Raw genomic sequence first — 11949 nt, 5'->3', positions numbered from 1 at the left:
TAGTCTATACAAATGAAGTCACCCCGGCTGTTACGTTTCCAGCAAATGCGAGATTGATCTTATGCAGGAGTTGCATTAAGACGGGACTCCAAGAGTACTGAAATCCCCTGATTCCTGCCTTGGCTAGGCACGCTTCCTTCTCAAAAGGCCCTGTCGGTACAATTGCGGCAACATAGGAAACACGGTACTCTCTTATTAACTAGAATTTTGTGCCAGAGTAGAACCCCAGTGAGTAAAGTTGAATCGTGTGGAAGTATTTTATTTTTCCTATACTAGTCAGGTCTAAATATTCCTGAATCAAGGAGGCTCTCAAGCCTGCTCTTTTGCTCCCGTCTCAGAACTCACTATAGCAATGAAATACAAAGCCCCATCTGCCCAAATGACAAATGGACAAAAGGCCGTATTTCCTTCACCGATGAGTCACTACCCCTAGTGGCTTTGATGGACAGCCTGCAGTCGGAACAATTCAAATCCTTGCCTTTCCTCCTCAGGAAGAAGGTGAGAATGGAGAGGACAGAGCCGGCACCGACCAGCTCACAGAAACTGAGCCGTCAACACGGAGGACTTGAAGCCGAAGACTTACATTAGTCAACGCCACACTTGGTTTGTGGTTTCTCTTCTCCCCATCTTCTGTGTGCGCCCGAGCGACAAGGGGCAGCTGATGGAGGAGCCGCGGGGTCGGGATGAGGGCCATACAGACTTTTCTTCTTTCCTTGGAGTCGCATCAAATAGGAGAGAGAAAGTCCCATTAAAATGTGTGCAAACACTTATTGCTCTGTATTTGGAAATAGAATGACATAACGTCAGGTGATTTTAAGTGCTATGTAGTCTGTCTCCCTGCCCCTGAGGGAACAGCCCATGAGTCATTTTGAAAACATTATTATATATTATTTCCTTAAGGTTCTGGAGCAGAGGGGATTTTGGGGTTTGGGGAGTTTGCTAGAAACAGATGCTGACGTAGGGATCATGGTTGATCTGGGACGTGATCTCAGGAAGGGACTGTAGGGCACAGAGAAGTGAGGCAGAAAGGGGAAGGTGTTAACACAGAGCGTGGTAAGAAGCCCGTTACTGCTAGGACCTTCGGGGAGATGGTGCAGATACACACAGAAGTCCTTCTCTGTAAGAGGTGTTATTTGTCCCCCAGTTCCTATCCATCATGGCCATAAGCTGCTCCAGGAGGATCAGCTTCTCGAGTCTAGGCACGCCAGAAAAAGCCCCCTGGCAGAGATCTCCATGAGATTCTGGAAGGAAGGCTCACTCCTCAGAAGGAAGGTGAGGCCTGGGAATGTGGATAGGAGTCCCCATAACTCCTATTACAATATATAGACTACCATTGGTAAAGTTATCTTGGATTAAGACTCTTAACCAGATCACCTCCCTAAAATCTCATTTAAATCCTTTTTAAAGTCTTGGGGCACCTGGGTGGCACAGCGGTTAAGCGTCTGCCTTCAGCTCAGGGCGTGATCCCGGCGTTATGGGATCGAGCCCCACGTCAGGCTCTTCCACTATGAGCCTGCTTCTTCCTCTCCCACTCCCCCTGCTTGTGTTCCCTCTCTCTCTGGCTGTCTCTATCTCTATCGAATAAATAAATAAATAAAATCTTTAAAAATAAATAAATAAAAAATAAATCCTTTTTAAATCTTCATAAGATTATAAAATCATAGTTGAATTTTTCAATCTTCATTGATAGAATAACATCTGCGTATGTATATTTCTTACAGATTATCATGTCTCTCCTCACCCGTTATGGAAACAGATTTATAAAGTTGTAATAAAAACCATCTTTGTCATGAACCTGTATTATTGTTCAAAACATTTGAATACACTGCATTTCTGTTCCCTCTCCTGACACAAAGTAATATTAGATAATATTTGTTAGAAGTTTACTGTGTCCCAGGCACTGTTTTAAAGTGCACACGTGATTTAAACCACTAAATCCTCACACTCAACCTGGGAAGGAGGTCCCTTTGTTGTGCCCAGTTTACAGATGAGGAAAACAAGGAGATGAGGGGCTAGTTCATAGAGCAGGAAAGAGCCCACCCAGGCAGGCTGTCTTCAAAGCCTCGCGTGATCATCATTCTGGCCAATGCTGCCAGCAGAAGTGGAGCACCGCGGATTTTGTATCCTATTCTTTATATATTTCATGTCGCAATATGGTTCTTATATTTTCCTGAGCTCTATTGCTGTTTCCACGAGTCACGGCCACGACTGGCATCTCTGTGACTGAAAGTCAGCCCTGTCACCTATGGTACCCGAGCAGCTTAATGCATAGTAAGGGACCTCCCCCTTGGTCCTTATGAGCTATGTTCTGTTTATGTTTGCCAAGGTCACCAACATCTCTGTTAGTTGGTTTTGGTTGTTTTTTCTTTTTAAACATGTTATGTATTAGGTCTCCCTGTTCTATGACAATACAAAACTAACCAAAGAATCGGAGAAGCCTCTCTCACTGTATTCAGTGCTCTTAGGATGCATAGGGTTCCTATCTGGGGCCGTTCCATTTTGATGATAAGAGGGGTGGAATATTTGTCAAATTGCTATTTATTTCTTATGGCTAAATCTCTAGGATTAGAACTGGATTAAGAGACTTATGGGAAATGATAAGCATTCTAAATCCCCACATTTAAAGGAAGATAATTGGTACTAGAAGTAATGGCGTGATATAAAAAGTTTTTGAACTATCGCACATAAAAAGCAGACAATAACGTATCTCAGGAGTCAGATGCTCATTATATTCCATAACATTTATTAATTTTTTCCTTCATTCCATTACCTACACTATACTGAAAAACAGAGCTGCATGTTGGTTTTTTGAGAAATCGGGTTTAACTTGAAATGTATGTGATGCTATTCACTAACCTATTTCTACATTCTGGTAACAAAATGTGTAAATATTTTGGGACGCCCCAGGGGTTTTCAAATTTCAGTGATGCCTTGAAGCATTTTAAAACAACAAACACTATCAGCATCCTGTTAGTTCCAAATGTTTTTGATTTATTCCCACTTTCAGACCAAAGGAACTTATTAAAACCTGGCAATTCTTTTACTTTTGACTTTTTTAAACAAATTTTTAAAGTTTCCATGGTTAATAGAAAAGAACAACAGTGCAGATATTTTACCTTTTGTGGCCATTTTCTAAGTATAACCAGAATCAAAGTCTCCTCATTATAGAGAAGATAATGTGTCAAGAAACAGTTACTGTTTATTTTGGGGGAAAATCAAGTAAAAAAATTTAAAATATGGCAGCAGCTGTATTTTCATAATGAACAATGCAGTTTCTAGTCAATTTCATTCAGAAACCTTCCAAGAAACTCTCTGGCCCTTCAGTCCACTTTGATGAAACCAGTAAAAGAGAGCTCGGTTTATACACTGAGGTGAGGGATTCTCCAAGGTGCAACCTACTGGCTGATCAGTGTAGGTGTGGTGTTTGTTTCCGACACAAGTTTCTTCCACGTCGTTCACATCCTTTCAAGTACGAGCAATTCGTCAGCCGTTCACCAACCATGTAATCCACATCATTTATGATGTCGGAATTGTCCCTTGTTCTATTTCTAGGACACAGTTCCAGTATTTTTCATTTTTTATTTTGCCACTTGAACAATTTGTAGTATATAAAATGACAAAATCAGGGGCACCTGGGTGGCTCAGTCATTAAGCGTCTGCCTTCGGCTCAGGGCGTGATCCTGGCGTTGTGGGATCGAGCCCCACGTCAGGCTCTTCCCATGGGAGCCTGCTTCTTCCTCTCCCACTCCCCCTGCTTGTGTTCCCTCTCTCGCTGGCTGTCTCTCTCTCTGTCAAATAAATAAATAAAATCTTTAAAAATAAAAAAAAATAAAATAAAAGGACAAAATCATTTTTTAGAATATTCGCGCTGGTATGATTTCTACGAGGCAGGCAAAGTCTGGAAGAAAATTCGGGACAGTCAGGAATGACCCTCCAAATGCCAAGAAGATCAGCAAGTGGAGAGTATTTATTACTACATCTGGAAGTGAACGGGGACCTCCGCCTACTAGTGTGTGGCAGCCGGGGGCCATCCGACAAAGGGAAAACTCTCTGGGGTCATCTTTGTTACCAACCCGTGAACTCTGATGCCATGACATGGTTTATAACCCTGACAAGCAAGGAACTTGAGAAGTCAAACAAGAGCAGAGATCCCTCCCTTCTCCACTTTGATCATCCTGTAAATATTTTTGTCTAATCTTCACACGCTGTTTACTTTCTTTCTCTACCCAGAGGATAAGAAGGTATTTTGTAACTTTAGATCTTGTTCATGGCAAATATCAAGACCTCAGTAATTAATTTAGACTCTAATGGCATATAGGGAAAAGGCTACCTTTTCCTCTTGATAATCCTTCTCGATAACAATAAACTGACTCGTCTACCTGACAGCCTGCCTTGTTTAGCACTTTATTGCCACATCGTTCTCAGCATTTTTTTCCAACCAAAAAAAAAGATCTTTTTCCAACGCACCAACATTTTTTAAATTAGTTTTAGATTTCCTTCAGGGCAGAAGATAGGTTGGTTTTCTTACTTTCAGGTTTTATGATTTTGTAAGACATTGCTTAGTTCCAGAGTCAAAGTAACATAAAAACGTTCCGAGAATGTTAGCTCCCACTGCTGCTCCCCCTTCCTGCATCCTCCCTCTTCACATAGGTGAATATGCTCATTCGTTTTTGGATTAACTTTCCATTGTTTCTTTCTGAAAATATAAGCAAGTGTTCACACACATGTGCACGCACACGCATGCGCACACACACACTCATTGTATCATAAACAGTCTTCTGAACCCTGTTTTTTGTTTAATAGTACATGCTGGGATTACACATAGCCACCTACAAAGATATTCTGGATTCCATTTTACAGCTGCACACACATCACCGTGTGGATGAGGCATCCTTTATTCAACCAGTCCCAGAGGGACAGATATTTGGGGTGTTTCTTTTATTTTGCTATTACAAATAATACTACAATGCCCTGTGTGCCCATCATTTTTTGGTTAATTTTCTGCCAGTTCTAACCAACCTACACGTATAATCCATGTGATTTGTAATTTAGCCATCAGATGATCCACACAAACCTAGTGGACCCATTTCAGAGAGTTCAAGGTGGGGATTTTTTATCAAGCTTCAGAGAGCTGATCCCACATGAGAAAAACAGAAGTGAACCAAATACAGAAAAGCAACCAAGACTTAGCATGATCTTCCTTATGGGAAAATAAACCTTATGAAAATGTGTCGTCCATAGCAGGCTGAATATTTCACACAGCTGATAAGCCTTAAGTAATAAATATGACAACACATGTTTAGAAAATTGTATTGTACTGTGATCCTTTATAATCCACCTCACAGCAATAATTGGGAGTGCAATCTGTGGTTTCTCTCCTGTACTAAAAACTAGACTGGCAGAATGTGTTTAGGGAAAGTCCTGGTGATTTTTAGGACAGACTTTTAGTAGATCTATGTCATCGTCTTATCTCATTTTCACTCACTACCACGTAAAATCGCATTTCTAATAAAAGAACATGAACCTCAATGCTGCTGAGGGTTCCATGTTTGGTGTTTACAAAGAATAAAACTTTTTGATTTAATGTGAGACCTCAGATATATTAAAGGAACTGAGATTTTTAAATGTTGAGCTGCATCTAATAACTTACTTTTCAACGCGGTGGAAAGCTCCACAAGCTGTTCTTTCCACTCCACTTCCTGCTTCCTTTATTGTCACGTGCTTGTCCTCCAAGCAGGGACAACTTACACTTGTGAAATAACGGCACACGATGCAAGCTGAAGATCTATTTAAAAAAAAATAAAAAAAAAAGCGAGGCAGTTCTAGTCGGTTCACGGATGAGCCGATCTGTCCCCTAATTTCTGTGCATCTGTACACGGGGCAAGTCAGTCAGAGTGTGGGCTTTGGCATATCAGTGCCTGAAGTCATGAGGTGGTGATGCCAGTCACAATTTGAGTGGCCTTTGGAAAGTTACTTCGCATCTTGGTACCTCGGTTTCCTCCTCTGTAAAATGGAAATAACGGTTGGGGGCTCTGGATGGTGCAGTGGGTTAAACATCTGACTTTAGCTCAGGTCATGATCTCAGGGTTGTAAGACTGAGCCCCACGTAGGGCTCTGTGCTTACAGCAGAGTCTGCTGGAGATTCTCTGTCCCTCTCCCTCTGCCCCTCCCGCTCGTTCTCTCTCTCTCTCTCATTCTCAAATAAATAAATCAATCGTTAAAAAAAGAGAAAATAATGTTAGTGCTCATCTTACATGATTGTTGTGACAATTAAATGAGATACTATTTAAAGCATTTGCTCCTGGAACAGATCAAGCGCTCCATAAATTTTCGCTATTGTGAATCCTAAATTATTATTATGCTTAGGCCCATCTAGGATGGGAAACTGGTGGACTCCGCTATAAACTGGGTGGCTAACCAGCTCTCAGCATGGCAGAGTGGGAACAATGACCTTCCCAGTAATACAGGCATCAGGATGTCTAAAGACAAAGCCAGAAATTTCCCCAGGAAACACTAAGAGAACACATGGTGCGTGGGGAGGGAAAAAAAGGTATTCCAGAATCTCCTAAGTTCTTCAACACACAAGATGGCCACAATTATTTTGAACCAAGAAATCATTAGATACTGGTTTTGAGTCACAGAGAATTCACATGAAACTGCTATAAGAAATTAATTTTAGAACCTTCAGATTCAACATCCTTTGGTAATAACATTTCTGTTATCCCCCTGCACACTCCCTTTCACAAACCTAATTTCGGTGTTTCTACTATGTAGAAACATCGGTGCATATATGATGTTTATTCTGTTTACATCAATGCTCTGGTGATGCTCTATTTTTATTTCTTATTCTTCTTTTGGGGGATTTAAAGATTCATGAGGGCAAGAATATTTCTTCTGTTCACCCCTATTTTCTTTGTTCTTATTACTGAGGACATTGTTAAAAAAATGACTTGACTTGACATAAACCAATTCAACTTTGGAGAATATTTGAGAAAGAAGGTGAGTTGTAAAATAATTCATATTTAAATATTTTTCTTTGACAATATTTAGATACTAAGACCAATTTTATTTTGTGATCTATCTGGGTTTGAGATGATAAAATTATATCATCAGAATATGGACAACATAATTAAATGCCAGCTCTCTGTGGCAAGAACATACGTACAAAAAATCTGAGCAAGGCTTCTAATCATTAATATGATTTCATAAAATGGAGGAATCAGAACTTTTTACATCAAATCTGTTGTCCAATCACTAAGGGAATTCCTCCTGTCCACCATGATTCTTGTAGTGATATTAAAATGCATAATTCATGTTGAACCCATGGGGTTGACACATGACATCATCTTCAGAGTAATAGAGGGAATTCTAGAAAAGTCAAATAAGCCACAAAAAAACATCTGCAAATAACTAGAAATATATAGAATTCTCTCATATGAACCAATTTTGACACAAAATTGTAGTTTAAAATAATGTTAAATAATGTGACTATTCCTGAAGCAGCCCCGCTTTTAATGCAAAATAGGCTGAGACAACAAGCCCCACAAAGAATTGATGTAATAGGTATTACATGAGACTTTTCCTGTCTTAGAAGTGCCGCTGAAGAAAACATATCAAGTTCACGTATAATCTTATGAGGACATAAGCTTATAGACATATCTGTCGGATTTTCTTAAAAAGAGAAGAAACATTTCATCATCTATGCCCTATCTCTAGGGTAGGTGCCATTACCTCCATTAGAAATGGATCTGAAGCGAGGAAGAGAATTATCAGATTAGTAGTGGAAATGTTCACGTTTGCCTCCATTCCCCGTGTGAGGAGAGTTTCAGTAGAATCCCTCACAGACAGAGGGTTTGCTGCCACAGGAGAGGAGGGCGTTTCAGCGCCCTGGGAGCACACTGGGCTGAACCATGGAAGCTAGCCCTCTGGCTTGGGCTGCTACAGAAGCCGAGAGCGCTGAGTTCTCGTCTTTCTTTCCAGTGGGAGTTGTCCCTATGAGAGAGCCCAAAGCTAAGAAGTCAATGTGTTTACTCTTGATCGTCAGGGTCAAGATGAAGCAGGCACCGAACATGTTTGAAATGACACTGATTTCCCTAAGGGGCAGGAGTTGTGTCTTTCCCAACTCCTCTGTTGAAGGTTCAGAGTATCTGGAGGATGGCAGGTGTCTTCAGCTTCCAAGAGGAGAGATGGGAAAACAGGAAATTACAGGGTTCTTTTATCTTCAAGGTAAGGTAAAAGGGATCCTTTCTACCAAAATAGTTCCCCCCAAACCATTTGGAGTTCAATTCTGTAAGATTTGAAGAAACAACATGCAACTTCCTAGTGACATTTTTTGAATGTCAGATGTGTCTCCCTTCCTTAACAACTGAGAGACAGAACCTTTCGTAAGGAAGGATAATACTGAACTACAGAGCAGCTCAAGAGGACAACCACAGGACAAAATGAGGGTCCCGGGTACTAAAGGGCCAAGCAAAGGACAGTGGGAGGTATCCACTGCAAACCAGGCAGGATGTTTCTAATTTCGCCTCAACTTGGATTTCCCTCTTTTTCCCAAGACTAGAAAGGAAGGATCCATCCACAGGTACAAGTAGTTACTCTGTTTTCATTTTAGGGCCTTACCCTGTCCTAGGCAGAAAGGAGGCTAAAACTGGAGTCCATATAGGTGTCATGCTGCCAGACTTTCAATCTATACCTGTAAGGAGGCTTGTGGGTGATGCTGAACCAATTGTCTCCGATGTGTGAGAGAAATTTTATCACTGGAATTTATAAAAAGCTCCCTGGAATTAACAGTTTGCTACTACCAGCCTCTAAGGCTGATTTATAGCTCGCAGAAATCCACACGCACAGACACACAGACACACAGACACACATACTCATAGCTGCGGGACCCTGTGTGACTTACCACTACCCGTCAGCGAAGAGTGTTGCTTCGTTCTGATGTCCTCCATCCGCAGCTCCTCTCCTTGGTGACAGAACAGCTTTTACTTTGTACACCTCATGGCCTTCTTGTTGTCTATACTAAGCCTAGGATAATCTTGCTTTCTGACTCTCTTTTCGCTGTGTCTTGCATTCAGGAAGACTGCTAGGAAGGTGTCAGTGTGGTCTCACGCCTCAAACTTGGACAGACACCAGGAAAAAAGGAGAAGCAGGATGCTGGCCAGAATTCCTCAAATATTTGGGGCACCTGGTGGTTCGGTTGGTTAAGCATCTGCTTTTGGCTCAGGTCACGATCCCGGAGTCCTGGGATGGAGCCTCGCATCAGGCTCCCAGCTCAGTGGGGGGCCTGCTTCTCCCTCTGCCCCTCTCCCCTGCTCATGTTGTCTCTCTTTCTCTCTCAAATAAATAAACAAAATCTTTTTAAAAATTCCTCAGATAGTCCCTTCTGAAGAATAAAGATATAAAGAATATAAATACAAATAAAGAATAAAAAGGAAGACAAAGGAAAACATACGGTGTTTTAATGAGGGAAGGAGAAAAATGTGTTAATGGCAAAAAAGAATTTGCTAGTGATTGGTCTAGGTATTATATGTAGCATTTTATTCCCAAATATAGAATTCATGGTTGATGCTCTTTGGGAATTTAATTAAAAAGACAATGATTCATGCACTTTGGGGTGTTCTTAATCCAGTTGAAAGTCAAGTTTTAGATAGAAGCAATTCGCAGAAATACACTCAAATCACCAAGAAGTCAAATCCGTGAGCACTGCTGAGAATGAAACAAGTTCAGAAATATTAAATCAAGGACAACTTCCTGGAAAAGGTAAACTTCACATGGCTCCAGAAAAGAATGGCAGAGTGCTTTGGACACAATTTCAAGGTGGCGGGAAACTTGTGAGTGCAGAAACTCTGACTTTCATCATCTCTTGCTCTCCCGCAGACTTTCCCTCCGTGCCCGTGTCTATGCACACACCACCCCCTGGCTGTGGGGAGAGCAAGGGAAGGTGCAATCATTTTCCTCTTTCCTCCTCTGAGAACATTATGACTCTGTATTCAGAGAACTGGAGATGATTATTACTTACATGTTCTGTCTCTCAAGTTCTGCATTTGTTTTTCATCTGGCCTTCGGAAGACGGTGCCTTTGTCCATTAAGGCAAGTCTACTGGAAGGACTGGAGGCCCTGGGTCAGGGAGAGGCTGCAGGGTGGCAAGATAGAGTGCACTGCACATTTTACCTCTTGCCTGCCTACGGTCAGCCCGTGAGCTTATGACTGTGTACGGAACAGGCAAGTAAAACAACATGCTTTTACTGAAAATCAAAGCCAACGGTTAAGTGACTATTAAAGTGAACGTTAACTTATCACCCTTTGAAAAATGGAGAAAATAAACAAAGTAAAAGAATTAGATTATCTCAACTCCTTTCCCACACGTTTAAAAAAAATATCCTGTTGGAACATTGCATTTTAAACTGTAATAGGCATGAATATTAGATGAGAGTGACTATTTCTCTCAGGACACAGAGGGCAGCCCCTTGTTATCACTCACCTACTAACAAAAGAAGACTTTTCACCTCTACCATGATAAGAACCCAGAAGTAAGACACCCCATTTCCTAGCAAGGTCATGTACCCTTTGGATTAACTTGATCAACTCACATGAATTTAATCTTGCAGAAAGCCAAATCTTCTTACTATTAAAATTCAATTTTGCTTACTTTTATTTCATTTCAATTGAATTTACTTTTAGAGTTTTTATCCTCAAAAGTTTGTTTAGGGAGGGGCTCCTCGGTGGCTCAGTCATTAAGCGTCTGCCTTCGGCTCAGGGCGTGATCCTGGCGTTCTGGGATCGAGCCCCACATCAGGCTCTTCCACTGGGAGCCTGCTTCTTCCTCTCCCACTCCCCCTGCTTGTGTTCCCTCTCTCGCTGGCTGTCTCTCTCTCTGTCAAATAAATAAATAAAATCTTTTAAAAAAAGAATTTGTTTAGGGAAGTTGTTTTGACTGTATCATATCATATAGTGTGACTGAGGCTACTGCAATATGAGTATAGACGTAACGTATCATCATATAATGATGCATTATTTAAACTCAGAGGAGTTCCAAAGCCATATCCCTTCACAGTGACAGGTCAGAGTTGATCCAAAGTGTGGTGGAAAATACTGAAGAACTGGTCAGATGTTTACCTGCTGCCCTGATATAACCTCCCTAGTTAAATTAATCCCACTGGTAAGGTGGTCTCACAATGCTCTGTGGAGTTTCTGAGTATCAGATATCTGTTATAATTTGGAATCATGTTTCTAAGCATATAAACTTAAATTTTCTTTCACTTGGGTTTAGAGGATGTACATACTCAGATGAAACTTTTTTAAAATCTCACCATATGATATAATCATCTCAAGCTAGGATTCAATTTATTTATTTATTTTTGTTAAGGAGGTTTGCATCTATGTTCATGATGAATACCGGTCTTTTTCTTGCAATGTGTTAATCAGGTTTTGAGATCAGAAGTACACTGGCTCCATAAATTGGTCAATGTTCTCTTTTCCTCTAAGAGTTCGTGTAGGATGGGTACTATTTTCTCCTAACATGTTTGATAGAATTCACTAGTGAAGCTATTGTGGTGTGAAGTTTCCTTGTGGAAATATCTTTATGAATGAATTCAATGTATTTCAAAGGGTACATTCAAATGTATTTCATCCGATTTCCCATTTCTTCCTGCCATGATTTTGGCAATTTTTGTCTCAAAGAATTTGCCCATTTCTTCGAAGTTGTCAAATTTGTGGACATGAAGTTATTTATAGCATTCCCTTTTCTCCTTCCCTAGAATTGGTATTATGTACTGCTGCATAGACAAAACACTTAGAAGCTTAAAACAAATATTTAAAATCTCACACAGGTTCCTGGATTCTGGGTCAGGAATTCCAAAGTGTGGTAGCTGGGTGGCTGTGGCTCAGAGTCGCTCGTGAGGTCGCGGGCTGTCAGATGCCGGCTGAGGCCATAGCCATTGGAAGGGTTGA

The 11949-nt window shown here is 41.0% G+C and overlaps 1 long non-coding RNA gene across 1 annotated transcript; it reads right to left on the bottom strand.

Annotated features, from left to right (window-relative positions):
- Positions 1-589: 589 nt before the first annotated feature.
- Positions 590-9095, bottom strand: LOC123802606 (uncharacterized). Its single transcript, XR_006782585.2, has 3 exons — positions 8903-9095; positions 5651-5785; positions 590-712 (listed from the first exon to the last, which is right to left on the bottom strand). It is a non-coding gene; the product is annotated as an uncharacterized LOC123802606 (long non-coding RNA).
- Positions 9096-11949: the final 2854 nt, after the last annotated feature.

Source organism: Ursus americanus, chromosome 27 (assembly GCF_024610735.1).
Source record: "Ursus americanus isolate L20-20 chromosome 27, mUrsAme1.1.p, whole genome shotgun sequence".
NCBI lineage: Eukaryota > Metazoa > Chordata > Mammalia > Carnivora > Ursidae > Ursus > Ursus americanus.
Note: the sequence above shows the minus strand (reverse complement) of the source record. Positions and strands in the feature narration are given on the sequence as shown.